General features: G+C 48.0%; 1 long non-coding RNA gene and 1 pseudogene across 3 annotated transcripts in view; one reads left to right on the top strand and one right to left on the bottom strand.

Annotated features, from left to right (window-relative positions):
* The first annotated feature begins 1,410 nt into the window (after window positions 1-1,410).
* The window catches only part of LOC102553444 (uncharacterized), a 102,209-nt gene continuing 79,461 nt past the window's right edge, over window positions 1,411-24,158 (top strand). Inside the window, exons 1-4 of one of the 3 annotated variants that reach the window (XR_015643565.1) lie at window positions 1,411-1,595; window positions 3,297-3,537; window positions 17,550-17,639; window positions 22,125-22,441. This is a non-coding gene — a long non-coding RNA (uncharacterized LOC102553444). Of the gene's footprint in view, window positions 1,596-3,296; window positions 3,538-17,549; window positions 18,012-22,124; window positions 22,442-24,158 lie in introns of those variants that run through there. The other 2 variants (XR_015643564.1, XR_015643563.1) reach the window with 2 other exon arrangements.
* Window positions 2,357-2,860, bottom strand: LOC147999355 (glyceraldehyde-3-phosphate dehydrogenase pseudogene; annotated as a pseudogene).

Raw genomic sequence — 24,158 nt, 5'->3', positions numbered from 1 at the left:
GTTGCTAAAACACTAGACTCCACATCTTCCTGATACCCGCTGGCTGCCACGGAGTATCCAACTGGACCGTCACTGCTTGTGCTGATTAGTTTTACATCAACTTGACCCAAACTAGAGTCCTTTGGAAAATGAGAAATCTCACACGAGACAACCCCTTCAGCAGATCGGGCCCCTGAGCAAGATTGTGATGCATCCTTTTAATTAGTATTTGATGTGGGAGGTCTCTGATTACTGTGGGCAGCTCCACCTCTGGGCTGGTGGTCCTAGGCTGTGTAAGGAAGAAGGCTTGGCAAACCATGGAGAGCAAGGCAATGAACAACATTCCTTCACGGCTTCGGCTCTGATTCCTATTTCCAGGTTCCTGCCGCAAGTTCCTGCCTTGGCTTCCATGGCGACACATTTTTTAATCTGTAACATGAAATAAACCCTTTCCTCCCCAAGTAGTTTTTGATCACAAGGTTTTATCACCCTTTCCTCCCCAAGTAGTTTTTGATCACAAGGTTTAATCACAGCCAAGGCTACCCATCTGACATGGCTCATGTAACTAATCTGTTGTTATTGTTGTTGCTTCATTAATGACTTGAGTATTCCCACAAATATTTTTGCCTGGTTAGTGACTTTTATGGTTTATTGTGAAAGACCTATTGGCTTTTCAAGAGAAAGCATGTAACGTTTCTGTGTCCTAAGGCTTTGAAGAATCTCCCTTGTGGTTTAAATATGAAATGCCACCCCTGTCCCAATCCCTAGTTAGAAAGCCTGCCCTCAAGTGGGGATAAGCCTTGAAGCCTCACTAAAGAAAGTGGGTCTGTCAGGATGGGCCTTAAGGTTTCTCAGATCTAACCAACTTGTGGTCTCTGCTTCCTGACATTTGTACGTGACCAGTTGAGCCACATTCTTGCCTCTGTGTCTTTCTCACCACAGTGTGGGTATCCCCTCAGATTGTAAGTTTGCATAAGCTTTCTCTCAAGTTATCTCTTGTAATGTATTACAACCCTGCAATGAGAGAAGTTATTGGGAACACTGTCCCACACATACACCCCAGGCCGTCTCCACCAGCCCTCTCCCAACCTCCATCCATAACATGACACCTTCTGTATTCTTGCCAACTCCTGTCAACCTAGCACTCAGACTCTCATATGCAGTGGAAATGTCCCTGCCCTTTTTCTTTAGGACAAAGCTCTGTGGAGAAGGAATCTTTATTGTAGAGGCTGATATATTCTGCTTTGCCTTAAAAGTTTCCTAATGGAATGGATGGGCGTGGCTCAGGTTTGTTGGGCATGCAGGAGGTCCTGGGTTCTAGAACTAACACTGGATGGAGGGGAGCAGATGTAACTCAGGAAACCTGGATTCAACATCCCCAAGAAGTTCTAGAATGGCCTTGCTTCAGAGGCTTCACAGAATCCCCCTCCACCACCGGATGCTTGCCTCAACTTTGGGGCTTTCAGAAGTAGAAGCATGTGGGGTTTCTTGGAAATCTACTCTCTGGAGTCTCAAAACAATTCAAAGATGTTTATTACAATGTCAAATGATCTACTTTCCACAAACATTTGTTGAGTGTCTTTCTCAGTGACCAGACTAACACTCCAGGAAGGCAGGTACCATGTCTTTATTATCTTTTACCTCCGGCTTCTAGAAAGTGCCAGGTACTGGGTGCTCAGTTCTTGCTGAGTGTGGGCATCTGGATGTTAGTATTCAGTCTTGGTTTTCTGTGCATCTTTGGGAAGCGCAGTTCTCTCTCCAGACTTTACTTTCCCCACTTGAATCCATGGCTCTGCGGGCAGGCAGTCACAGTCGTGGAGGCCAGCAGCCCTCAGGGTGATCATGGCAACTAATCTGAGGTCTCAGATCTTGAAGGGAGAAAAGATAGAGAGGCCAGGGGCCGTTTCTGCTATACCCACACAAAGTGTCATTCTTGCCTAATTTCTGATTTCCCTTGAGGGATGAAGGCATGGGTAGTTGAGAATTCTCTGAGTGGTCTTTAGTAGCACATGATTGACAGAGGCCCTGGACCTCTTATTTTTTCCTTCTGGTCATGCCTGACGTCTTTCAGGTCCCTGCACAACCTGTTTTCTAGATGGGAGTACATCGGCCACTGTACCACTGTAGGGGTTTCAATCTCTGATGTGTACACAGAGGCATTAGGAACACGACTTTTTTTTTTTAGGTGGGTGCAGCGTACTTTATTGATGATATTCAAAAGAGCAGGGAGGGCTCCTAGGCCCCTCCTGTTATTATGGGGTCTGGGATGGAATTGTGAGGGAGATGCTCAGCGTTGGGGGCCAAGTTGGGATGGGGACTCCTCAGCAACTGAGGGCCTCTCTCTTGCTCTCAGTATCCTTGCTGGGCTGGGGTGGGTGGTCCAGGGTTTCTTACTCCTTGGAGGCCTTGTAGGTCATGAGGTCCACCACCCTGTTGCTGTAGCCGTATTCATTGTCATACCAGGAAATGAGCTTTACAAAGTTGTCATTGAGAGCAATGCCAGCCCCAGCATCAAAGGTGGAAGAGTGGGAATTGCTGTTGAAGTCGCAAGAGACAACCTGGTCCTCAGTGTAGCCCAGGATGCCCTTCAGTGGGCCCTCAGACGCCTGCTTCACCACCTTCTTGACGTCATCATGCATGACAGATTTCTCCAGGTGGCATGTCAGATCCACAACAGATACATTGGGGGTAGGAACACGGAAGGTCATGCCAGTGAGTTTCCCATTCAGCTCTGGGATGACCTCGCCCACAGCCTTGGCAGCACCAGTGGATGCAGGGATGATGTTCTGGGCTGCCCCACGGCCATCATGCCACAGCTTTCCAGAGGGGCCATCCACAGTCTTCTGAGTGGCAGTGATGGCATGGACTGTGGTCATGAGCCCTTCCACGATGCCAAAGTTGTCATGGATGACCTTGGCCGGGGGAGCTAAGCAGTTGGTGGTGCAGGATGCATTGCTGACAATCTTAAGGGAGTTGTCATATTTCTCATGGTTCACACCTATCACAAACATGGGGGTGTTGGCTGAAGATGATGACCCTTTTGGCCCCACCCTTCAAGTGCTCCCCGGCCTTCTCCATGGTGGTGAAGACACCAGTAGACTCCACGACATACTCAGCACCAGCATTACCCTATTTGATGTTAGCGGGATCTCGCTCCTGGAAGATGGTGATGGGCTTCCCATTGATGACAAGCTTCCCATTCTCAGCCTTGACTGTGCCGTTGAACTTGCCATGGGTAGAGTCATACTGGAACATGTAGACCATGCAGTTGAGGTCAACGAAGGGGTCGTTGATGGCAACAATCTCCACTTTGCCAGATGCAGAGCAGAAGGCAGCCCTGGTAACGAGGTGTCCAATACAGCCAAATCTGTTCACATTGACCTTCACAATCTTGTCTATGAGACGAGGCTGGCACTACATGAGAAGATGCAGCTGTCTCTGGAACAGGGAGGAGCAGAGAGCCGGAGAACGACTTTCTAATAGGAAACGCAGGCTGAAGTGTTCCAGTCTCTCATTCTAGTCTCATTGGTGACTTCTGACCTTGCTCCACGACCAAGGGTAAGATAAATGTCTTTTCTGTTGCTTGATTTCCCTGTCTGCAAAGTGGACACAGTGCTGGTAGATACTCTGTTGGATTATTGTCTTAGTCTGCTTTTTTTTTCTTTTTTAAATAAAATTTCAGGAACAGTAATTCATGAAAAGCAGAAGTATCTGTGTTATGGTTCTGTAGACTAGTGGTAAGCCTGAAGGCAGGACACAGATGTTTAGCATCTGGTGAAGGCGTGGCCTTGCATCAGCACATGGCCTTATTACTTGGCAGACACAGCTGGATTGTCTTTTTGTATAGCAACTCACAGGATCCCATCCCATGACCTTGCTTAATCCTCATCACTTCCCCAAGAGAACCGACCGAGAGAACTAGGCATCACTGACCGAGAGAACTAGGCAGCAGATCCCAGCAAAACCCCACCATGCAGCAGTTCTCCAGTGGGAGGTTTACTGGGTAGGAAATAGAGGTGGCTTCTGGGAGAGGGAGGAAAGGAAATGGGAGACGGGCAGGGAGAATGTGACTTTTATTGGGGCTGTGGCAGGTATGCAAAGGGACAAAGGGACTTGGACATGGGCCTCTAGAGATGGAGTGTTTAGTGGCTGGGTCCTTTGAAAGCTGGCTGTAAAAATGTCTGATTGTCTTGGAGTCACTTCTAACCATCCATGGATGTGCCTGATGGCCAACACTGAATCCTAATAGCATCAACATGTGAGTCTGGGCTTAAATGTTGTTGTTGTTGCTGTTGTAGATGATGCTGAGGATGATGGTGATGTTGATGACTACAACAGTGTTTCAAAGTAGGCTGGTCTGGAACTCACTAGCACACGATAGCTTTTAAATTGTAGCCATCTTCCCGCCTCAGTCCCCCACAATTATAAACATGTGATCACCATCAAGCACAGAAAGTCTAACTCTTCAAACAGCTATTTCGGGGTGGCAATGGTTATAAGATTATATGCACGTGTCGAAATCACTAAAATTGGGATCCCCAAAGTCACTACTTTTGCCTGGTGGAGGTTGAATAAATGTTGCTGGCCTCTGCCTTCACCCACCTTTCTAGGGCTATGAAAGCAAAGCACTGTGTACAGAACCTCACACAGAACCCCCTCAGCATAAATGACGCATGCCCCATGCCCTTCCTGGTCTCTACACCAAGGCCCAAGCCAGTGATGGTTCAGAATTAGAACCTCCGTGTGGGGAGCTATTTAGCAACTCTAGTGAGCTACTTAAAGAGATTTAAACACACATTTCCTAGTTATTCTGAGGTGCGGCTGTAATTGCTGTTCGTTCCAAATAAATCCTTCAGATTAAATGGATATCGAGTGTGGACGTTTAAGGATGCTTATGGCACGCGAGCCTTGTCAAAGTTCAGGGTGAGACGAGCCTAGATTAACAGGAGGAAGTTGGCAAGCGTTGTCAGAGTCTTAACACTATCACTTGGAGCTGTTGGGTGTTTACATTTTGGGGAGAGAAAAATTCAGTCCAGATAAGGCAGCCGGGAAGAGCTTTCTGGAGGTGGGAATCTTGGCTTGGTAACAAAGTTTCCTAATCACCGGGAGTCCTTTCTTCTGTTTGAACTTCCCTTTCGCCACCTGATCTCCTAAGCCGGCTGAGCAGAACCTCACCACCTCTAAGGCTTCTTTCTTTCTGGCTTACACACTTGCCTCATGTTTCTGCTCCTGGAGATACAGATGCCAACTCTTCTGGCGCTGGCTGGAAGGGAGCCTCTGTCTTGAGGGTGCGGAGTGATTTCCCAAAGCAATCTCAAGTCTGCCTTGAAGTTGACGAGCAGCTTTTACCCCATCTGCCTTCCCCGAAAGGAGTTTATCTGAGAAAACTGTGTACAAAAGTCAACAGGCTCCGCGGACCGTCCTAGAAATGTGCCCAGAGGTGCCCTTAGGATGTGGGAATTATGAGGTGAGTGGGGAGAAGCCAAAAATCAGGAAGCCACTTGAGCAGAGAGTATAAACGTAAATATCTCTAAGCAGGCCCCAGCACCGGGTTTTTATGTTGATGTGCTAATATGTTATCCACTGAGGGTTTATTCACGCCGTTTTGTATGCCCTGCAATTCATTTATCTGCATAAGGAAGAGGTACTAACGGGACACTGCCTCATGAGCAGAGTCCCTGTGTGATCCCCGCTGCTGTTTATAATCCCACATACCCAGATCTATAATTCATGAGCTGATGGCCTAGTGGCAGTTTCCATAAAGGCCACGCCGGGTACCCAGTCGTTAACACGCTCACTGTCATGCGTAGAATCGAAATAAGCTCGCTCCCCTCCTATCCATCACGGCACCACCGACGTGTGGGCAATGATATTATCCAAATATTATTAAAACTTTGAACCCTGTCCTCATAAATTATGGCCGAATGGCTGCGTGGCCATTAGGAGAGGGCGATGTATGGGCTTCGGTCGCTGCCGAGTAATTATGTGCTTAAAAGGAAGCGTGGTTAAGCATTCTCCCAGCCAAAAGAAGAGAGGCTCTCAGATCATTTGTTATTGCTGTGTGGCGCTGGAAGTTGGACGCTCAGGCAGGTCAAGTCAACCTTACAGCAGGACAATTATCTGTCTAGAGAGACCAAACATCTGTTATTAAGTATGTACAGGCATCAAGGCAACATGCTACAAATCTTGTCCACTTCAAACACTTGGCATATTCTACACAACACCCCCCTTCCAGTTTGGGTCCTGCAGCAGGCAGCTTTGAAATACACCCTATCTCCCTCCCCCAGACCCTGGCTTTAATATACCCCACAGCTGCTAAAGATGCTGTTGGAACCATGGAAGAGCCTTGCTATCTCTTTCTGGCTCTTTAAGTAATAATAATAATTTTTGTTAGTCCCCCCCACCGTCCATAACTTTCTTTGGCATTTATTACTTATTCAAGGAGTTTTGCTAGGGTGGAGATAAGGAACTGTTTGAAAGAACAAGGTCAGCCCGTGTTTATGTTAGCAGCCAAGTGTCTCTTTTAGTTCCTGTGTCTGTAACAGCTTGGAGGATGGCGGTGCAGTGCTCAGGACAGAGAAGGTTCTGTTGGGATTTTGCAGTGGGGCGGGGGGGGGGGGGAGGGAGGAGGAGGAGCTTGGCATGCTGGGAAAATGGCAGGCTAGAAACCAGGTAGAAGGAAATGGAGAGGGTGGCGGGAACCAAGGCTGCAGACAGAGAAGTGGGCAGGGAGACAGGGAGGTCAGGTGCTTGGAGAGAGTGGTGGGGGATGTCCTAGCAGGTAACATTGTAACCACTCCAGCCGAACATTTCCAGACAAGGATCAGCAGAGTGTAATTTCCTTCCTATGAAGAAGCAGAGTCTAAGGGAAGCAGGGAGAGTGGGCCATGCCTGTGGAGGAGGATGACCCAGATTCTCCTTTTGTGGGAAGATGCGTAGTAATAACAGATCGGATGCTTTTCTTCCCTAACAGACTGGGATCTCCAGCTTTTGGAAGGTCCTGCAATCTAAGCATCTTAAAGATATATGAGGTCTGGGTTCTCTTCAAAGTCCTCTGGGGTAGAGTGGGACGGGTGGGGCTGGAGATGAAAAGAAAATGGTTCTAGCTAATCACTGTTGAAGCTAAGGAAGGGGTATGGGGGCTCACTGGACATTCCTCCACACTTCTGATCATATCTGAAAAATTTCCATAGTTAAAAGTAATCTGAAGAAACAGACCTCCCCTCCTTGTGCACGACCAGCAGAGCCGGCAGACTGTATCATCCCAGGATCCAGGTCTGTAAATATAAACCAGAACACAGCAGTCGGGATGGACTAGTTGGCTGAGTTCATGGAACTCTCTGCTTTAATCCATCCCATGCACATATTCTCTTAAAAAAAAAGTTAGAGCACTGTTTCCCACAGGTCTCCTTGGCTCAACAGCATGAGGGAAGCAAGCTCTGATGGAAGACAATAGATTAGTCACTTTGCTTGTTGATTTGACAATATGCCTGACAGAAACACATTAGTGGAGGAGAGAATTATATTTGCTTCACATTTTCAGAAGGGCTGAAGCCATCGTGGCTAGCTCTGTTGTTTCTGGGCCCTCAGGAAAGCAGACAGTTATGGCTGCTCACCTCACGGCAGGCAGGAAGCAGAGGAGAGGAGATGTAGGAAGGGACCAAGGGACATACAGCTCCCAAAGACACTCCCATTAGCCTACTTCCTCTAAAGGAGCCCTGCTTCCTACCTTTTATCATCGTAGAAATCCACCTATCCATGAATCTGTTTGTTGAAGACCTAACTGTCTTTGGCAACGGAATTATATATCTGCCTAGGTATGTGCATTTCTAAATCTAATCAAATTGACTAATTCAGATTAACCGTCATGCCACCTCATTGACAATTCCCTTGTTTAACACTGTATTGTATAGCAACATGTACTTTCCTACTACACAGAGATGCTCTACTGACCAAGTGACATGCTGCTTTCTGTCCCCTACAGACACCCGACTCAGGCTCTCAGTGTGGGCAGTTAGGAGTACGGCCAGTGTGCTGCCGTACAAGCTGCCCCGTGGAGCTAGCAGCTGGAGGAGTGTTGGAATGTGCACTCTCCCCAAAACCCAACCATGCTCTCCTTGCTGCGTTAAGAGAAAACCCATCTTCCCTGAGAGACTGGTTGTTTAGGTCAGGAATTGGGCTTTGGGGGACAAATGGACAGAGACCTCAGTAAAGGACATCTCCATGGTGCGGAGTTCAGGGAGTGAATTGTTGGGCCCTGTGTCCAGCTTCTCCATGGAGAACTGCTCTTCGGCATGACTCAGCAAAGTCCTGTCCCCAGACTACAGTCTTCTGCCTCAGCCCTCCCTCTGATTTATGGCTTCTGTTTTGGAATCAAGATAAAGTATTTCCAGTTTTGTTTTTTTTTTTTTTTTTTGGTTCTTTTTTTCGGAGCTGGGACCGAACCCAGGGCCTTGTGCTTCCTAGGCAAGCGCTCTACCACTGAGCTAAATCCCCAACCCCAGTTTTGTTTTCTTAAAGCCATAGAGTTCATGCCTACCTAGCCCATGTTCTCGCTTGACTGCAAGGGAAAAGCCAACCTAGTGAGACTTCTGCTTGCATGAAGCTGATCTACCTGGTGCTTGTCCACTCATTTCTATATTACTCCAGAAAAACAGCCAGTTCACAGAGGCTGGGCTGATTTGAACTATGCTGGGTCTATGTTTTAGATATACCCTTGTGCCAAGAGGTCCATGTCTACAGAGAGAGGAACACATCTGTGCTCAGTGGGGCAAGAAGAACCATCCAAATATGCTTGGTTCTTAATCATAATTGGAACTAAGCAGATATTAGGGGGAAGGAAGTAATGAGGATGGAGCACCGTGGGCCGATTGGTACCTGACGGGATCCTAAGCAAACTCTACACTCCGCTGTTTGGAGTCACCTTTTCTCAGATGGTAGAATCCTTCAGGGACGTTAATGGGTCTAATGCTGGATCCCAAGGCTTCTCTTGAGTAATGATGTCCAGATATCAATCATGATGCATGTGTAGCAGCTTTCTGAAGCCATCCCACTCCTGGTAGGAAATCTCTAAGTGGCATCTGGTGGGTATCTATTTGAGATTCATTGTGTGGGATGTTGAGCTTAATTCTAAATATTCAGACTGTGCGTCTGCTGTTTCTTGGTCTCCATCTGCTTTCTTTAACTGGGAGTCAGTCATTCAGCCCACAAGCTAATGTCTAACACACATGTTGGGTCAGATGTTGCCTATGTCGTGGCCCAGAAGTATTAAATTAGACAATGTTGAACACAAGTGTTTTAGTTAGGGTTTTACTAACCAAGACACCATGACCAAGGCAACTCTTAATTGAACCAACATTTAATTGAGGCTGGCTTACAAGTTCAGAGGTTCAATCTATTATCACCAAGGCAGGAGCATGGCAGTGCAGAGGCAGGCATGATGCAGGAGGAGCTGAGAGTTCTACATCTTCATCTGAAGCCTCCTAGGAGAAGACTGGGTTTCAGGCAGATAGGACAAGGGTATTAAAGCCCATGGCTACAGTGACACACCTACTCCAACAAGGCCACACCTACTCTAACCAGGCCACACCTCCTAATAATGCCACTCTCTGGGCCAAGCGTATTCAAACCACCACAGCAAGTCACTGAAGAACTGGAGTGTGAAAATGATTGATAGACCCACAGTAGCTTCGTACTATGGGTGCATGGAATGACCTCTGCACATTTGTTTTCATTATGTAAATACCATGGAGTGGAACTAGGGAGGGTACCGCCTTCAAAGCTTCCTTTCCTATACAATGTAATTCCCTTGCTTTATGGCAATAAAGTATAGAATGAGCTAGGAAGTGCGTTGGGCATTTAAGTAGGGCCTCTCCATGGACATCGCAAATGCTTTAAAAAAATGGTTCCTTTTGTTAAGCAAATAGTTTCTTATGCTGCCTGCTAAGACCACACTGTCCATGTTTATAGTCCATGTTGGTCACCTGGTATCTACCTCAAGGGTGTTTTGGGCTTTTAAACACAAAAATCCTCTCCCTGGGGGGGGGGGTTATCCAGGATCTGGGGTTCAGTGAGTGAGAGGCATACTGCTGTCATCTTTCCAGCTGTGGTGAATGAGGTGAGATTTACAAACACAGGGACTTCCCCGAACATGAATAGCACTCTATTCTCTGCTCTCCAAAACCACTCCAGTTTCCACCAGAGTCGTGAACTCTCTCCCTGTTCCATTCACTGGGGATTCTAGAATATTTGGGGAGATCTCCTGTGTGCCAGGTGCTCAGACAGGGAGAGTTTCAGAGACCAGCACAGTAATGGTAGATGTCACCAAATTCACTAAGTAGCCTGGGAGACAGCAGCTGGGATTCCCTCTAATTCTGCTGCAAAAGAGGGAAGAGGGTTTTACGAAGGAATGGGAAAGTGAGTAAAGTATCAGGACTTAAAGACCATCGGGACAATCTTCTATCTGGATTTATGTCTGCTTATGCTATGTAAACCCAGAAAAAGAGGTCCTAGAAGGTGATTCTTCTTTGCCTTCCCTGACCCCCTTTCCTGAGACTGTGTCTTGCTATGTGTTCCAAGATGACCTTGAACTCCCAATCCTCCTGCCTACTCTCAGGATTATGGATAGACCATTATGCCTGTCCACTGCTGCTTTTCTCTGCAAGCTGTTTCCTTTTTACCTCATACATAGAAGTTTTGATCTTAACAACCCCCAGTGCCTCAGAAAACATTCTGTATCTAGAGAAAGGGCTCAGACATTGGTCCAACTTCCAACACCATAGCAAACACTAGAACTAATTGACTCAAAGAGACTGGACTCAGGGTTTGTGAGGTTCCAAACCACAAGTGGCTGTTTTCTTGCTTTGGATCTGTGGTGAGGTAGCTCATTGTGGACAGGGTAGAAGGCAGAAAGAGTAGGTGACCAGGATACCACAGTTCACTTGGGACATGCTCCCAATGAGCCCAGAACCTTTTATCGTGCCCCACCTCTTGAAGCATCCACCACCTTACTTGTGACCAGGGGGGAACATTCCAGACCCAAACTCTAATAGTCTGTGGAGAAGTCCTTTACAAAAGTGTTTAGGACAAGCACTAATCAAACCTGGTGTCTAAAGAGGAAGCAAGTGACTACATATATCCCAAGGAAGATTGTCATTCCTCAATCTGTGATATTTGTTACAGCAGCTAGAACTGACTAATACACTTCCTTTGGACTTAGAACATGTAATTTGCCTGGGTACTGAGTACTTAAGACTGGTTGGATATGAATTTGAAAATGAGCATGACTAAGGATGGGAATTTTTAGGGGTGGGGCAGGGGGTGATGGTGATGGTGGTGATTGTGGTGGGGGTAATGGTGGTGGTGATGGTGGGGGTAGGGTAACGGTGGTGATGATGGTGGTGATGGTGGTGCTGATAGTGGTGGTGATAGTGGTGGTGGTGGCAGTGATGGTAATGATGGTGATCGTGGTGGGGGTGATGGTGGTGGTGATGGTGGTGGTGATGGTGGGGGTAGGGTAATGGTGGTGATGATGGTGGTGATGGTGGTGCTGATAGTGGTGGTGATAGTGGTGGTGGTGGCAGTGATGGTAATGATGGTGATCGTGGTGGGGATGATGGTGGGGTTGGTGATGGTGGTGATGGTAGTGGTGATGGTGGTGGTGGTGATGGTGATGGTCAGGGTGGTGATGGTGGGGGTGATGGTGGGGGTGGTAATGGTGGTGGTGGTGATGGTAGGGGTGGTAATGGTGGTGGTGATGGTGGTGGTGGTGATGGTGGTGATGATCGGGGTAGTGGTGGTGATGGTGATGATGGTCGGGGTGGTGATGGTGGTGGTGGTGATGGTGGTGATGATCGGGGTAGTGGTGGTGATGGTGATGATGGTCGGGGTGGTGATGGTGGTGGTGGTGATGGTGGTGATGATCGGGGTAGTGGTGGTGATGGTGATGATGGTCGGGGTGGTGATGGTGGTGATGGTGGGGATGATAATAGTGGTGGTGGTGATGGTGGGAGTGATGGTGGTGGTGGTGGGGGTGTTAATGGTGGTGGTGGTGATGGTGGGGGTGGTGATGATGGTGGTGGTGATGGTAGTTGTGGGGATGGTGGTGATGGCTGTTGTCTTGGACCTGAGAGTGGAGCTGAGATAGGTATTTTGCCTGTGAAGTTCTAAAGAGTGGCACCACTTGGAGTGAGTAATTGCTAGCCAGTGTCCCCAGGGTGGGGAAGGGGACAGGAATAGGATTTTCCAGGCTGGCTTCTGTTCAGTCAAGAAAACTGTCATCTCTCCTCCCTATCTCCTTTTCTTGTTCTGTGGGGTAGACACCTCACCTCCCGTTAGAGCTTCTGTGGTTGTGTCAGCGATGCGTGTTTGTGATCTTAGCACTTCAGAGATTGAGGCAGAACAGTTTTGAGTTCAAGGGCAACCTGGACTTTCTAGTGAGATTGTCTCCTACTCAGAAAGAACCTCCTATGGCCCAAGACTTTTTAATTATACAAAATCTATAAGCAGATTAGAGCTGCTTTAGAGTGCATATTGCCTAGTCTTACACCATCAGTTCTATCCCCAGGACCTTCATGGTGGAGAGAAAGAACCATTGTCCTCTGATCTCCACACATGTGCCTTGACACATGTGCCCCCAACATTCTAGGTGCATAACATTTTGAGAATTAAACATAAAGGAAGGAAGGAAGGAAGGAAGGAATGAACGAAGGAAAGGAAGGAAGGAAGGAAGGAAAGAAGGAAGGAAGGAAGGAAGGAAGGAAGGAAGGAAGGAAGGAAGGAAGGAAGGAAAAGATGCCCAGATGAGGTGGTGGAATGAGGGGATTTGGAACATGGTGGGTTTAGGATTCCACTGTGGCTGGCATGGTGTGGCTGATTACTCTCTGTTGCCCGTTTCTGGAGGGAGGCAGCTGGACTTTCTGTGGATCAGGGGTTCTAGAACCTGCGGGCCTTGAAGGACCTTCCCTGTGCCTCTTCTCAAAGATCCAGGCATGAGAGCTTAACGACCTGAGCAGTGTTGGATAGGGGATCCAGTATCTGTCCTAGAACTGGCCCTGAAGACAAGGCCCCTGGGTGTCCCCACTCAGAGACAGCCATGCTGGGTACCAGTTTGCCTGCCTGGGCAGAACAGAAGCAGTAGATCATGCCCCACCCCTCTTCTGCACAGCTGATCTCTGCCGAGGCCTCATCAACAGCGATGTAGAGACCACACCTTTGAGGAGATCACTTAGGGAAATCTGAGTGATGACCTGTCTGTCCTTCCGTTTGCTTTTCTTGTAAAGATTCTGCCAGAAGTCAAAGGAAATGGGTGAACCTCTTAGCAGAATGTCCAGCTGAGAATAAGCGTTTGATGGGGACGATGACAATACCCAGGGAGGCATCCGTCTTGTTTATCCCTCTCTGGCCCGAGCAGAGGGTTATCCACTTGCCTGGGTGATGTCTTCTCAGTGCCTGCAGCGTGCGTGCTACATCATCAGGCCCGTTTGTGAGGGACTGCTCAGGAGTCAAGCTCTCTGGAGAGGGTGGGCGGGGAGGTCAGGGAGGAGGCAGCTAGGCAGCCTTCCCTACCACTCAGATAATTGGCAAGCCGCAGGTACCTCCTTGGTCTCTCGCTGCCCCCCTCGATAATAGATGATCTAATCTGTCTCTCCACAGCACTTCCTTCTATGAGCAGCTGACAGAGATGGAGCGATCCCATTCTTCACCCAGAGGAAGCACAACTTCCCAAGGCACTCTCTCTGTCTTGCCTCAGCCCAAGGGTGGCACCCTGGGAGGTTGCCGCCAGATGCTCTCAGTGGCTGGTGGCTGGAGAAACTAACTGCAGCATCTCTCATTGAGATGCTTCCCTAAGCTCCCCAGGTAGTCACTCCTCTACATCCAGTGGAAATTCCTACAGGAGACACCCTTCCTCCATCTCTCAAAGCTGTACTATTGGAATATATCCAACATTTGAAAAACCATAGGACGTGTTTCCATAAATATTAGAATACCCAGTATTTAGTTTAGGATGTAAAACAGATTGGGTACAAGGCACAGGTCTCTCTATAGTCACCACACTGGGGAAACTGAGGCAGGCAGACGTCTTACAGGTTTGGGAACAGCCTGGACGGAGGTGATGTAGCTCAGATGTAGAAGGCTTGCCTTGGTGGGTGTGAGGGTAGGAGGTAGGAAGAGAAAAGACAGAATTTAAATCAAGCCTTAGATCTTTTGTCTGGCTCCTGCTCCCCGCTCTCCCCAGCAGTGTTCTTAGCATTCTTTCATGGTTTTATATTTGCTTTTCTGTTTGTATCCTTATCTTTCCTTGTAGTCTCACATGACTACTCCGACTGTTCAGTAATGCTTCCGAAGCGTTCACTGTGCGCTCTAGCTCAGTCCAGTTGGATGGCTACTTGGTGTTCTAGGGCATCAGGGTTTCTACCTAGTGTCTTCTTAATGGTTCTAGGTTTAGTGTGTGTGTTGATTACTTTAATATCACTGTGATAAAACAAAACGCAACAACAACAACAACAACAACAACAACAATGACCTAACAGAAATAATTAGGGAAGAGAAGTTTACTTTGGTCCATGGTTTCTGAGGGTTCAGCTGTCCTCACTTGTCCCCCTGTGCCTGGGAGAATATCACACAGCAGGGATGTGTGTGGGGACTCCTCTCTTCACAGCACGACTGACAGCAAACTGTGTACCAGGCGCTAAGGGCTGGTCTGCCTCTAGTGATGCCCTGACAGCCATCTCCTAAAGGTTCCATACACCTCTAAGATCCTGTCACCGCTGTGCAGGAAGGTAAGGAGTGCCAGGTCATGGACAAGTGTGCTTTAGTTTTCTGGTGACAGCAAAGTGGGGTCCGGACTGATGGATGACTTTGTCAGTTGACACAGAAACCAGAAGCAGGAGGAAGAAAGCTCTCGGCACCTACCCACACTTTCAAGCGTGTTCCCATAGTGGTCATCATCCTGGGATATATTTTATGGCTAAGAGCATTTCAAAGTGACTCAGGAACACACACACACACACATACAACAGACTCTCTCTCTCTCTCTCTCTCTCTCTCTCTCTCTCTCTCTCTCACACACACACACACACACACACACACACACACACACACACTACATACAGGCATGTTGCTGTGGTGATGGTGGCAGACCTGGGTGTGATTGATTGGGAAGGCTCTATTCTTCAGCCAGATCGAATATGGATTTGTCACCTTGCACCTATCCTTTTGTCTCCTTGAAGTGGCTTTATCGCTCCCCTGTGAGGTGGAGATTCCCAGGGCTGACTCAGAGGTGGCCAGAGAATCAGGAGATGAGCTGTGGTTGGCAGACACATGGATGGTGGTGCAAATTCCTTCCTTTCTCCTCTTTCTCTTTCTACCTTTTTCTCTTCCTAACCTAAAGCAAAGCTCTCTGTCCCCACTACCAGTGGACAGAAACAGCAGGATGACCTCCATTAGAGCCAGCATCCTGAGAGAGCCCCTACTAAAGAGCAGAGAATGCTGGGGTGTGGTTCACACTCTCTTTTCCTTGCAAATAGTCTCCTTCCTTTGGCCACAGGATCCTGGGGAGTTTGACTTGTTATCAGCAAATAGCTGGTGCTGAGAGAGGTCCGAATCTCAGAAATGTGCCCGACCCCATCCCCAGGAAACCAACCCTTCCCATCTTCCCCAGGTGAGCTTCTCTGACCTTCAATGCTCCAGAGCTGAAATTGACAGCACAATTAGCTAAGCTAATTTTTAAGTCTGTGGTCACTGACTGCCATGAATTCTTAGCAATAGAACAGATGTACTCTGTACACATGGATGCAGGCACAGGCACAACAATTTGTCTAGTTCTTTCCCACTGGAAGTTAGTTCTGTTAGGTCTGCCTTGTCAGAGCTAGTGGCTCACCCAGGCAGGCAGACTTGGAGTCCCAAGTTCTTCCCGGTGAGAACTGTAGCAATCTTTGTACATGGCCAAGCCCAGTGCATCCTTCTGAGGTCCCTCTACACTGGGTCCCCTGCCATCTCTGCAGCACAAGCTTGCTAGCCATGCTGGTACGTCCTCAGCTTCTCATCGGGCTTTGCCTTGTACTTGGAGGTGAACATCTGGACCGTGAGGACCGCACTGTGTCCTGACTCACTCTGATGGTCCCCTGTCTATTGTCTCTTCTCTCTGAGTGACTGGAGTAAATGAACTTGGACGACTCCTTCCTTGGATGCCTCTCCATCTGGCTGGCCCGGGCCCCTCTCCAAGGTCCGTTCACCCCACCCATAGCATTGCTTGGTTGGCAGAGGGTCTAGCTAAAGCATCTTGATTACATGTTGTTAGAGCAGCTCCTGGGATGGTGGCACCCTGGGAATGACCCATTTATCTGAGGATGCGCCGTTATGCTTTTCCTTCCTTTCTCTAGTCTGAAATGAAGCTGTGACAGCTGGAGCCTCAGCCACTGTTTTGAACCTTCAGGCAACTTCGTAGATTGAAGGCAGCTACGAGATTAGTGCAAACACAAATAGCTTGGGTTTTGATAAATGTGAAGCTCTGGGCTGGCCTTGAACAGGGCTTGCTGTGTCGTTTAAGCTTGTCCTTTCCTCGTGCGTGGAGGCTAATCTTATTCTCAGTCCAGCTTAGTACTGACTGCTTCCTAACCTGACTTTGCTTTTCTACTCCTTTCCAAATAAACAGAAGTCCACTGGCCCTCGGCGCCAGCATTCTGATGCTTCTTCATTCATTTTCTTATATATACATTAGCTAGTAGAATAAACTACTCTCAGTGTATAGAATCGGATGCAGATGGTTCGGGAGTGTCAGAAGATTGCTTCCCTTGCCCCAGAAACCCAGGTATGAAAGAAAGAAAGAAAGAAAGAAAGAAAGAAAGAAAGAAAGAAAGAAAGAGAGAAAGAAAGAGACTCTATCAGATGAGGAACTTAGTCAAACACTCAAGGCAAAAGAGATCACAGACCAAACACACACACACACACACACACACACACACACACACACACACACACACACACACAATCAATCAATCAATCAATCAATCAATCAATCAATCAATCAAACAAAAAACACCATCAGAAAGTCAACAGAAGCATGAATGTAGAAAAAACATTCAACAACAACAACAACTGAGATTCTGTGTGCTCGTAGGCAGGCTGGATGTCCAGGTTCTGGTTTATATGTGTGGTTTCCTGGGGGGGGGGGTCTCCTTCAAACAAGTCAGTGGGGAGGTGTGGACATGGCTACTGCCTTGATGATGAAACCTAGGTTCAGAGGGGTTAGGCCATTTGTCCAAGGTCACACAGCTATGAAGTGCTGATACCTGGAGCTGGGGTGAAGATACGCAATATCATTTCAACAGCCCTCCTTTCTACAACACTTCCTGTACTTGGGACCTCTCAAGTGGTGGGAAGTCTTCTTTGGGCACCACGGAGCCACCAACCAGAGTGCCACCAACACGGAGTGCCTCAGGAAACTTTGTGTACTGGCTGGTAATGACAACTGAATATTTTCTCTTTAAATTATCGGGGTCAGAGGTCACATTGCTTCCACTGGACCCACGTTGAGGCATCAGCAGGGGCTCTCTTCTATTCTCTTCCAGGTTGAGGTGGTTGCCATCATGTCTGTCTTCGTCTGTGGCCCCATCACTCCATCTCTGTGGACTCTGTCATAAGAATACCTCAGACTTCATGTAAGGGTCACCCAATCTAAGACAAAGTCAAGAGTCAAACTCCCAAGATCCAATTCCCCAGCAAGGCAGTCCCATATTAACCAGCAGGCCCTGGGGGTGGTGCTGGCTCCTGTGGGAAGGATCATTTAGTCACTTTCTCTGCCTCGTGTCCTGCTGTGGAAGGGAGGCCTGCTGCTGTAAGGTCTCTTCAAGCATCTAGTGTTGTCCTTTATCCTGGAGCGTCCCTGAGGAGCACAACCCCGACACGTCTGCAGGTGACTGCCTCTACGTCCTTGGCAAACGCTTCTCACATTCCCTTCTCCGTGGGAGTCAGAGCCAATTTGTAATAAGCAAGAGCAGTTTGACCCAGATTAAAAGATACAATTAGTCCGTCTGCGTGGTAAACTTAAAAAAGCACCACTTACAGAAAGTTTTTTTTTTTGTTTTGTTTTTTTGACAAAGGGAGACGTCCTGGCAGAAAAATAAGCCCCCTACCTCCCACTCCCACCCTGCCACCAAGGGCCTGGTAATTTACTGCAGACACTCCAGTCAGGAGGTAGAACAGCCGCCGGGGAGCCAGGGTGGGGACAAGTGTCCTCAGGTGGATGGGTGACCACCATTGATTCAGAACAGCCTAGAAAGGACAGAGGACCCTCCCGTTTTCCTTGCATCTGTGGCTGTCACAGATGCGGGGACATTCAGAACTGTATATGAAAGTCCTACTCCCTCTAGACTGACTGTCCTCAGTATCAGTTAGGCTGTGGCTTTGGCTCAAATGGATCCTGAAGCCATCAACTCAAGGACACTAGTAGATCTGAGGAACTGTGTCCCGAGGGGGTCTCTCTGTGGCTGGTCCTCTCCTTCCTTTTTAGGATGGATCTGGGCTTCTGCCATAGGGATATATACTCATAGGTACTTTGAACTATTACCCACGGTACCTGCATGTTGACTCTCTGATGCAAATGTCCTTATTTTTGTCTTATTCATTTTCCTGTTGCTATAACAAAATGCCCGAGTCTGAACAACTTATAAAGACATTTACTTGGCTCATGATTCTGGAGGACGGAGCATTCACAGCACGCCCTTGGCCATAGGAAAGCAGGTTCTTTCAGAAAGAGCATAAGGTGAATAGGAAGAAAGGGCAGGGAAGGGAGGGCTTCATGTCCTATGACGAGGGATCTAGAGAATCCCACGAGAACTGACCTATTCCCAAGCAGCGGCACGAATCAGTCTCACCATAGAGGAGAGGTTCCGATGGTTTGATTTAATCTGGAATCTGTGTTTACTGCTGCTGAAGGTCCTTGCCTCCAATTGGTTTTTCGATCTATCAATAAAGATGATAGTGGCCAATGGCTAGGAGGAAAGAAAGAGGCGGTACTTCCAGGTTGCCACTGGCGAGGAGAGAGGAGAGGGAGGAGATCGAGATAATAGGGGCAGAGAGACGGAACAAACTCAGAGCTGTATGGGGAGATCTTCCGATATGAGGGCGGTAAAGTAAAGCAGCCCACAGAAGGGCAGCCCAAAAGTGTCTTGGGCAGCAGGACCAATGGGCTTCATAGAAGGTAACTGCGTGACTAAATTGAGGGCAGATCATGCCGGGAGAGAGGGAGAGAGGAGGAAGATGAAGGAGGAACCTGCTATCGACCAGAGCCACGTGGTCAGGAGAAACAGCAAGTAACAAGGGGCCTTATAGCTGGGGCGTAAGTCAGTATAGCCTTAGATCTGCCGAATCTAGGCTTATGGCTTATAAGTAAACTATCTGTATTGCCTGTCTTTATACGGGCTTATTAGGATTGAAAAGTCCAGCAACAAGTGATGTGTCTGACTGGATCCTTAGGGAAGGGAGAGATTTGACTCACTTCCACATAAAGGAAGGGTCAAGTTGAAGCGTCTACATACCAAGGAACACCAAAACCAGCCAGCCCAGCAAGTATCAGAGGCTCACAGGAGACCAGTGCATCTTCCCTTTTGAGCACCCAGAAGGCTGCTGTGGCTGTCTGGCATCCCCCTAGGATTTCCAGCCCTGGCGGTGAGGCCATGTATCTCTGTCTTTCATTCATTTTTTAGCACAGCTTGTTCCCCAGGATTGGACCCTGTAGATTCAGCTGAAACTCTCTAGAAAATTCTGCCTCTGAGCCAAACACCTGAGGGCTGCTGTTGTTTTTGTTGTTGTCTTTCCCTAAGCAATACAGCATAGGAATGACTTGTGAGGCATTTATGCCATACGTAATGTTAGACGTTGTCTAGAGTCTGAGGATTTGGGGAGATTCGTACAGCATGAAGCCACGCTGTTATATCCAAGATGTCTGAGCATCTGCTGACTGGGCTCAGAGGCTTCCTGGAATACAGATACCAGTGGATACCTTGCAACTAGGAAAGATTTGGAACAGGTTCCCGGTGACCTGGGTGACCCGCAGCTGTCCCTAACACTGATTTTATTTGTTACTTTCCGTCTCTTCTATGGTGATGCAACCAATGAGGCTAGATTCTGCTGGGAATTTGCACACCTCTCTTTCTGTCTCTCTGTCTCTCTGTGTTCCTGTCTTTCCTCTGTCTCCTTCTGTGTCCCTCTCTCTTTCTCTGTTCTTCCTATAAGAACACAGACAAGGTTTATGCCAAATGAAACCTCTGCTCTTTTTATACGGCTTCACCAGCTGACAGCTGTAATATCAGCTCGACAGGGGCCAGCCTGTGACATGGGGAAAGGGCCAGAAGGCCTTGATGATGCTGACCATGTTCCTGAGGTGGACACTGGAGCTGGATTTCTGAAGGAAAGGTGAACCTTGAGCCATTCAAGTTACTGCCACTACAGTTTATTACCCAAGTGCCCAGAAGGCTCTGTGTCACAGGTCAGTGTCCCGCTGGCTCAGGCATTACCAACCTTGAGGTTGGTACAACCTCTGTGGATAGTTCGTGAGTCCTGCAAGGATGGCTTGCACTCTTTCTTGTTGACTGTTGGTCTTAGTTTTAAAGAATACTAGGGCCATTTACCATTTATTAGACCAAAAGTGGCCATATGAAAGTTCTTTAAGGACACTTAAATCAGGTTCTGCCCAATTGCTGAGCCCAGCACTCTGCTGTACCCGTAGCAACCCATGTTTGTCAGTGAGGAGGCCAACGAATAAGGAAAGCCCACAAAGAAATTATCTTATTCTGTTCATTTGATGCTTGAGTTGCCAGTATGTGAGGAAGGAGGAAGTGGACCGAAGGGGAAAAAAAGGACCTACTGTGGTCCTTTTCTTGTAACTGGTCACTTGAAAAGAAAATCTTGTCTACGATCCCTGGGACAATAGGAACTTCACCAAATGGTCAAATGACTGACATGGGAGTTGGGGGGTGGTCTCCTACTTAGCCACTGCCCCCTACCACCACCACAGAGGTACCCAGGCACAGACTTGCTGGATTATAAACCAGCACCCTGAGCATCTCCAGCTCTTCTGCTGTAGGACGTCCAAGAAGCCTTTAGAGACACATCTGAGTACACGTTCCCATGCCTGGAAGCTGGCCACAGCACCCTCGCATCCTGGGGCCTGACAGGCTGTGCACATTCATCCCACAGCTCCTGCCTATGGAGCTGACTCCTGTGCTAACCCGAGAGGTGGCAACTAGCTTTCTTGGCATGGCTCTTCGATCCCTCCCTGCTCATGCTAGTTTAAATCCCACTGATTAAGCTAATTTGTTTCCTGTTTGCTCCTGGCTGTAGGCTTCAGACAGCTTAGCTTTGCTGTTCTGTGTACCAACTAGGCCATCCCCCTGTTGTAGTTCCTGTCTCTAGCTAACAACATCTGAAGGGGGAAGATGGGCAGGCTCAGTGCAATGTGACTCCAGAGCTAGCAGTCCGAGGCTCCTGCTATGTCTGAGAGCTGGGGTGTGGGAACGTGAAGGCTTATGGGTGCTTGGGAGGAAAAGGAGGCCACCCAGCTGGGGTCCCCCCTCATCTGACAGAAAACAAATGTGAGTAATCACTAATCATATGGATGCTGCAATGATTGGAGTTGATGCAGGTAACATAGGTCCTGGCATCTCAGCCAACCTTCCTGGACATTTCCCAGGATGCAGTGCCATTCTTGTGCCCACTTTGCAGGTGATGATTCCAAGATTAAGAAGTGAAGTTCTGCACAGTGTCTGTCTTAGGACATCAGCTTCAAAGCCCGAGGCGTTGGACTCAAGAAGCCATTTCATCTCTAGACGGCATTTCCAGCCTGTGCCTACAGGTGTTGACTGGAAAAAGAATCAGCATCCACAGCCTGAGAACAGAAAGGGGAGGGGCTCTGGAAATAGGCTAGGGTCAGAGATCTGAGACATTTGTAGCCTACTGGGTGTCCCCAGATGGCATGTTTCCATTTTAAAGTGACAAACTAGGAATACAGCTTTCTCCCAGCTTCCCTCAATGACTGGATTCTGTCTGGAAAGAGGACTGATTTTCTCATAACGCTTCTGAATCTTGTTTATTTTTAATGCCCAGAGGATTCTCTAAGAGAATCTCTTGCTGTGTTTATCTTTTAGGAATTGGCCTGCAAACTGCTTGGTTAATACTCCCCAAAGCTGCATATGCCATATCCTAGCTACCTGCTTCTGAGTAGATACTGAATAGAAATGAACACACTTTTGGAGCAGAACTTGGAGCGCCAAAGCCGTGTATGCGATCGCATACAGCTGAGAGTTTAATGAGATGACGCTACACAGTGGACTATTATACAGCAAGGAAGATGGAAAGACTTCAGCTATGTCCTATTCAAGGCAGAGCTTCAAATCTGCCATGTTGACTTAGCAGAAGTCAGACTCAAAGTTCGTCCAATAGAATTTCATGCACGTAACATTCAAGTACCGGAGTGGCTGATTTCTGGTATTCGTTGGGCCACGTGATCGCACGGAAGCACAGAGGCTTCTTGAGTGCTTGTGTTGCTGGGGGGCGCTCATAGACAGAAGATGCATCAGCTGCGTATATGCATGGGCCACAGCCTCTCTGGTCTGTTGTGCTTCTCCTGGAGAAAGGCCACTGCCCTCCTGTGTTCCCTGAAGCCCATCAGAGATGCAGTGGGTGTGGCTAGGCTTCACTGTGCCCATCCAGAGCCTCTGCTTCAGTTTGTAAGGCTTTACTTGTTAGCTGAGTCAGTGCTGCCAAACAGGGTGGTCGTCTGTGTAGCCAGAAAAGGGGTGGTGAGGTTCATTCAACAGATCTCGACCAGATTTTAGAAGAAAACTCATAATAGGATATGAAATTATATAGGAATAATATGCTGTGGAATAGGAATATACAAAGACAGGAAATGCATGATGATAGGCAACTTTTTACTTATGTAAATATATATGCGTAGGCACCGGATGGCATTGGACATATGGAAACACGTAGATCGATGATGTATACATATATATATATATATATATATATATATATGCATATGGTGACATGTGTGAAATTCACACACGGGTTTTATATGTATAGATTTATATACACGTAAGTTTTAAGACTGGGTCAGCCAGGGTCAGAGGCAGGAACGTTCTGTAGATTTTTCTCTTTCCGGTTCTGGCCGCAGGTGGACACATGACTGTGAGTTTCCCAGTCTCTGGCCAGAACCCGGTCCTGTTGCTTGTGATATTTTACCTGTCAGTTTTGGCACCAGCACAGTAACTCACCAAGTCCTCAACCTGGACTGGCGTCCCTAACAAGCCACACCTGGCTGGGCCAGCCAAAGTCTGGCGTTGCGTTCTGGTTTGAATCAACAGACTTAAATAAACGGGACTCGAGAAGGTGGTGGTGTGTGTGGTGGGGGTTGGGGGTGTGTGTGTGTGAAAATGGGCAGTTGGGAGACTTCATTGCTGAAAACTTGGAACTGGTTTCCAAGATTCTATGCCTCCTCGGCTCTGTTCCAAACTCGCTCAAGTTTTCAAAATTGTCAGGCAATAAAACGTGAGTGGGTATTGGCCACCGATAGCTCGGCTCCTTTAGGCTCAAATAAATACCCTGATGTAAGTGGCTGTAACCGAGGACCATGACATCATATAGGTAAGGAGGGTTGTCTTTCCTTGGGCTGAAAGCACAGTGAATTGGCTTGAAGAACAGCTTGGTAGAACAGGAAGTGACAACGTCTCAAAGTCATGTTCTGTTGTTGAGCTGTCTGTCTAGGCTCTAGTGGCTGGTTGTCCCTCACATCCCCTCACTGAAGCGATGGAAAGCACGTTGAAGGAATGTACTGTGGGTTTGGAATCTGGGGCTAGCTTACCAGATGCTTTCTCCAGCAGAGACAGAAACCAGTCAGAGGGATTTTCTTTAGCTTGTGCCTCCAAAGGGCTCGTTCTGTGGCCAATCGACTCCCCTGTGCCTGAGCCGAGCGGAACAGTGCTAGGAGCAGAGTTTGCCACTTCCTGTAGAGGGGAAGGATACAGGAAGACGGCAGAGCCCAGGGACATCCCCCTAGGGGTCTACTTCCTCTGAACACTTCAACGTGGTTTTAGGAGTCCGTCAAGGGTTAATGAGGTCAAACCCACATGAGCTAATAGTCTCTGGAAACATCGCCACAGACATTGGCAGCTTTATAA

Source organism: Rattus norvegicus, chromosome 19, assembly GCF_021556685.1.
Source record: "Rattus norvegicus strain SHRSP/BbbUtx chromosome 19, alternate assembly SHRSP_T2T, whole genome shotgun sequence".
NCBI lineage: Eukaryota > Metazoa > Chordata > Mammalia > Rodentia > Muridae > Rattus > Rattus norvegicus.
This window is presented reverse-complemented; position numbering and strand designations above follow the sequence as displayed.